This window comes from Heterocephalus glaber, unplaced genomic scaffold, assembly GCF_053883595.1.
Source record: "Heterocephalus glaber isolate CG9 unplaced genomic scaffold, H.glaber_assembly_v1.0 deba00001586, whole genome shotgun sequence".
NCBI classification, from domain to species: Eukaryota; Metazoa; Chordata; class Mammalia; order Rodentia; family Bathyergidae; genus Heterocephalus; species Heterocephalus glaber.
This window is the reverse complement of record NW_028258364.1, coordinates 11,566,847-11,572,943: the sequence shown is the minus strand read 5'-3', so window position 1 is coordinate 11,572,943 and position 6,097 is coordinate 11,566,847. Positions and strand designations below refer to the sequence as shown.

General features: G+C 32.4%; 1 pseudogene; it reads right to left on the bottom strand.

The window, feature by feature from the left end:
* Positions 1-4,202: 4,202 nt before the first annotated feature.
* LOC106010255 (uncharacterized) lies at positions 4,203-5,750 on the bottom strand (annotated as a pseudogene).
* Positions 5,751-6,097: the final 347 nt, after the last annotated feature.

Genomic DNA, 6,097 nt, shown 5'->3' with positions numbered 1-6,097 from the left:
TTCTTATTAACTGCACAGTTTAAGTGTTTCATTCTCTTCATGAACATCAGATAAAATTTGCTTTTAAAAAGTCTAGGGTAAAAACAAAAAGAAAAACAAAATGATTCATATAAAGAAGATTGAGTGAAGGAAAGTAAGACTCAATCTAACTCCTTTCAACTAACACCTTTCAAACATGACTTTCAAATCTGTCATGTTTGCAAGTTAAGAGCTCCATTGAAGAAAGAAGATGCCAAGTAGAAGTGTTTCAAAGCTTTGGACCACAATCAAAACACTGCATCATTTCAAAGAGAAGTGATAAGAAACATCACTCATTTGGGTTTGTTCAAGGATGCTGACATAAATATTTAATCACCTGGTCATTCATCCAGGAAGAAGGGGAGATCAGCTACTACTGTACTTCAATTTCGTTCAGGCTAATCACTATGTTGAGTTCTTCTTCATATTAATTCCACAGGATATTTTCATTCATCAAATTGAATTAAGTGACAGTTATTAGTTTTGATTTCATGCCTGTACTGAACAAATAGGATAGTGGCATCTGTAGTCCAGCTTAGCCATTCCTACAAGCTATGGGGATAGAAGGTAGAATGTAGAAAACTGAGATCTGAGCACAATATTTTCATTGGATACCATCTGCATTAGCAAACTCTGTTATATGTATAGAGTGTAATTAGAAAAAAGGTGACTATTAATGTTAACAGACATACATTAATCCGTGATTTAAAATTTATTTATTTATTTAAACAGTGTTAAATAACTACCAACTATGAACAGGTAAAATTTTGAGCATTGAGTTTATAGTTAGTAATGACAGCAACACAAAGATACAATAGAGCTCTATATTTGTGAACTAAGAGTATAAATTGACAGAAAGAACTCTACCATACATTAAAGAGCTGAAATAAAGTGATTAAAGCAAAGACATGTAATGCTATGAGAGCATATAATAGAAAAATATAAATTAATCTCAAAGTTCAAGGAAGGTTTTTCTGAGAAAATGAAGGGTGACTTTAGGTTACCAAACTGGAGGAATGGAAGGAAATTGTTTCAGAAAATCATTGAACAAAGTCCCTGTAGAAGTTGAAACATGTTGTATGGAAACAGTAAATACCAGCTGAACAGCAGGTTTATAGCAAAGGAGAACAAAAAGAGATGAATGTAGACATTTGGGGAGGATTCAGACTATGCATAGGAATTTAGTCATCATCTGAAGAAATATGGGAAAATTTTGAAACACTTTAAGCATGGACGCTACAATTAGAGGAATATCTGAAAATAACACCCTATTTGTGCTCTGGAAAATGTATTAAAGGGTTAGAAGTTAATGCTTGGAAAACAGGAGGCAATTGCAATAAGGTAAAATATAACAGTTTCTCTAGAGTATTTATATCTTCTTTATTCTCAATCAATGTTTTTGGCTTTGAACTAAGAAATATTCTAGACAATTTATAGAGTTTATATATGAAATAATTTTACTACTTTCATTAGTTTTATTGTCATATATGTTCAAAGCTCTGATTTAAGAAGTAATCCTTGCATTATTTTTGATTAATTAAACATTTATATTGATTTTGCATTTGGTTGCTTATTTTATTACTTATATATCTGTGATTTAATGTCATTTAACATCAAAATTAATTTTGAAACTTAATTCAAATTACAGTTTATACAATTAAAGGTATAGGTTTTACAATAAAATATCATATAGATGCACTTTCCTTAATATTGTGAGTACAAAGTAATAAATTTGGGAAGCACAGAATTATACTCATAAAAGTACATTTTAATTTTATACATTATTTTATTTAGTAGATTTTGGAGTGATGTAGAACTTTAAAAATTTAGCTCAAAAATTTCACAATTACTCACTTGTTTACATGCAGAAATTTATCTCAGAAGTGATCTGCTTCAACTATGCTTCCTGAGTCTATTTGAATTTTAACTGCTATGCTACCCTAAGGAATCTTTTTATTCTTATTGACAATACTTCATGAGGCTTTAAATTTAACATATGCTGTGCTTTAGAAAAGTATAATGAAAAAGTATGAGTCAGATATCAAGTATGCTAGGACTGAGGGTAGAAAAAACAGTTTCCCTCATTTCATGGTCCTGAGTCTACCTATCAGTTTAGCAGCTGGGAATTGTCCTTTTCTTTCTCTGGGTTGTCCAATATTGTTAGATCAGCTTGGTGCTATAGATTTCTAGCATGCTTCACTACACACTTAATAATGCAGTAAACCAACAAATTCTTAACTTTAAGTGTTGATTCCTGTAATCATCCCAGTAATTCACTGTATGTAACTTCAAACAGAGACAGCTCTTCTTATTCAGAAAATAATTTTATGTTAGATTTCACAGTTTCCGTAGTCTGCAGGATGACCACAAAACTTTGCCAAAAGAGTTTAGGAAAATTCCCACTTACTCATGGGAATATTACAGTGAAAACACAACTGTCACTGCCTTTTCAGCTCAACAGTTGGGAAATAACTACAGCCTAGAATTCTACCATTTCTCTGGTAGTTATTATTATTGTTATTGTCATTCTGACTTATTATGAAAAACATGAGCAAGATTGTAGAGGAGCCAGGAATACCTGGAAACAGGTTTTCTTCATACCAGGTCCAGGGATGCATAAATTCCTTGGCAGATGGCAGAAATGGGACTGGACAGTATTGTCCAATTCCAGAAAGTTGAAGTGCACAAATGTTATGCAATGCTGGGAAATTGGATTGATGTTGCCCATTAGGTGGTATTTCTATTAGTGGAATAAGTAATTCCTACTCCCAATATAGAAAAATGGAGGACCCAAAAGGAGTCTAATCCATTCTTTCTTTACCTTCCCCCAAAAGTATACAAGTCTTGAAGATACATACTCTTTACAGGGTTTTGGTTAACCCAATGTCTAGCTTTCAAACTTCACCTTTAAAACGGATTTTACAAAGTTAGGATTGTTTTCTTTTTAAAAAAGGTTTAAAATAACAACAAATTTAATATTTTTTCTGTAATACAGTTTGACTTCTATATAAGTTGGAAAGTGGAGAGACATGGCTTCAAATTGAGACTTTAAATTTTTTTACTTGATTGGTTTTGGGAAAGAACTGACAGAAATTCCATTTTATATTCTGAAACTCTTTTCTCTCTCTCTTTCCTTATTTTTACTCTTCTGTTTAATCTTGTGGTGTTAACTAGCAAAAAAAGTGTTCATATTAGTGGGAATATTACAGAGAAAAAGAATAAAAAGCATTAATTGGTACCACATTGGTTGAATTCTTACTAGTCTATTTATAGTCACTAAGCTAAAACTAAGAATAATGATTATTATAATCCACTCAATCCATCTAACAGGTTACTCTGATTTAATATAATTTTTATGTGTTCTATATATTTTCTTTTCTGTTGGTCTGCCTGTTCATCTGTGTTTGAACAGATAAATATTGGGAAACAAATTTCAGAAAACAATGCCCTAGATAGTCATATGCAAGCAAAGTACCTATCCTGCCAGTGGGTAGGGGAATGTTTCCTTCTCAAGAAAAAGTCTTTCAGAGGCATTTACACTTTTGTCCCACTGAGTTTACAAGGAGTTGGGTCTTCTCCAGTTCCTGAGATGCTTTCAAGTCTTCTTTTTTATTGTTCTGGTGCAAAATGCTTTTTTTATTCATTAAGTTTTATTGTTTCTCATTTCTTTCTCTTTTTTTTTTAGTTTGCAATTTTTTTTCCTTTTATTTGGTCCTATGCTCTAAAAATGCATTTACTTTTAAGATCAGTTCTTCTGTTATTACAAAATATAATAATAAACATGCTATATTATTATTATATATTATAATATATAATAATAATAATAATAATAAACATGCTAGCAGCTCGTACAGGTTTCTGAAATATTTATCAACACTGAACCCCAAATTTTCTCATGTTTACATAATGCAGATATTGCATAATGCTGATAAAGGCAGAAAAAAAACATTTTTATCTTACAAATGGCCCATGCCAATATCTGCAACTATGAGATGTCTGTCTTAGGATGTTTTAAAAAGTGATTAACAGGTATAAAAGTTTTCACCATAATCATTACATAGACAAGGTTTTTCCTTGGAAATTTGTATCTGATGAGGACTAAATTAAAAAGTTTCCTCATATTCATTACTTTAAATAAATCAATCTCAAGTATGTATTCTCTGATAAGCTTTGGTTTAAGGCTTTCACAGATGCAAATCTGCTTTCAGGGAGTCCTCTTTAATATGAATTTTATAATGATTAATAAGGGATGACCTCTGGCTGAAAATTTCCTACATGCGTTACAATCATAGGTCTTCTCTCTAGTATGAATTCTTTGATGTGCGGTAAGTGAGGAGCTTTGTCTAAAAGTTTTTCCACATGTATTATATTTGAAGGGTTTCTCTCCTGTATGAATCCTCTGACGTTGAGTAAGACCAGCACTTTGGCCAAATGACATCCCACATTCTAGACATTGATAAGATTTCTCTCCAGTATGAATTCTTTGATGATTACTAAGGGATGAGTTACACCTGAATGTTTTCCCACACTCGCTACATTTATAGGGTCTTTCACCAGCATGCATTCTTTGATGTAGAATGAGAGCTGAACTTTGTCTGAAGACTTTCCCACACATCTTACATTTATGGTTTCTCTCCAATATGAATTCTGTCATGAATAATAAGAGTGGAATGGGAACTTAAGGCTTTGTCACATTCATTGCAATTATACAATTTTTCTCCAGTATGAATTATTTGATGTCTATTGAGTTGTGGGATAGAAGTGAAGTCTTTTCCACATTGATTACATCTGTAGGGTTTTTCTCCTGAGTGAATTTGTTCATGTTGAAGGAGTGAGGCACTCTGACTCAAGGCTCTCCCACATTCACTACATTTGAAAGGTTTCTCTCCAGTGTGAATTCTCTGATGATAACAAAGGGATGAGCTGGACTTAAAGCTGTTACCACACTCATTACATAAGTAGGACTTCTTTCTGAGATGAAACCTCTGACCTCCTGGAAGGGAAGTGCTAAAACTGGATGGCTTCCTGCCTGGATTATATTTATGAGGATTTTCTTGAGCATGGATTTTTTGATGTATAAAAAGCCCAGATCTTCTGCCAAAAGATTTACCACATTCTTTACATCTATGGGATTTCTAAAGTTTGCAAATAATTTAATAACCCATATGAAAATTCTTGCTTTAGGTGAATGCCATAACAATTTTGAATTTGGCCAAAATATCAGCCTGAAATCAGTTGTTGTTGAGACACAAAGGATTGCTAGAGAAAAAATACCCTTAAGATATGAAGTATAAACAGCTTCAAACAGAATTCAAATTCATTTAACCGACCAAAAATCAAGACAGCAGAGAAAAACTATAAATGTAATACATGTGAAAAAGTTTTCATTCACAATTCTTCCCTTCGTAAACATGAGAAAAACCATAGTGGGGAAAAATTATTTAAGTGTAGATAATGTTCAAAAGCCTTTAGCCAAAGTTCAGCTCTTATTCAACATCAAAGAACTCATTCTGGAGAGAAGTCCTACATATGTAAAGAATGTGGGAAAGCCTTGGCCATAGTGGATCCCTTTATAAGCACCTTAGAACCCACACTGTGGTTCCCATTTCTTTAGCAGGTACTTGTAATGATTTTAATGGTTTCAACCCTTCAAATTCTCTGGGCGGATCCTTAAAGGAGCTCCATTTTAGGGTCAAACTGCAAGTTTTCAAAATATTTTCTGCTTTGATCATCTTTAGTTCTGTTTCTCTTTTTAAATCTGGTTGAAACCTGTGAGCAATTATTTGATTAAAATTTATAACTAATAGTTGACTAATATTGATTAATAAATATAGCTAATTTATTGCCCTGAAATTGCCTGTCCCAGATTATTAACTTGGTCACATTTATGTTCAGTTTCAGGACATGGACACCATGTATTCAAGTTTTTTGTTTCTTTATTTTTTGCAAGATGTAAAATGGGTGAAATCAATTCCGAATAAAGTCCTTATTTCTGTTTGAAATTTCATGAGCTTTACTGTGAGCATTTCTGTCCCGTTTCTCATTTTCTGAATCATCACCAAAATCACCCATTAAGTTC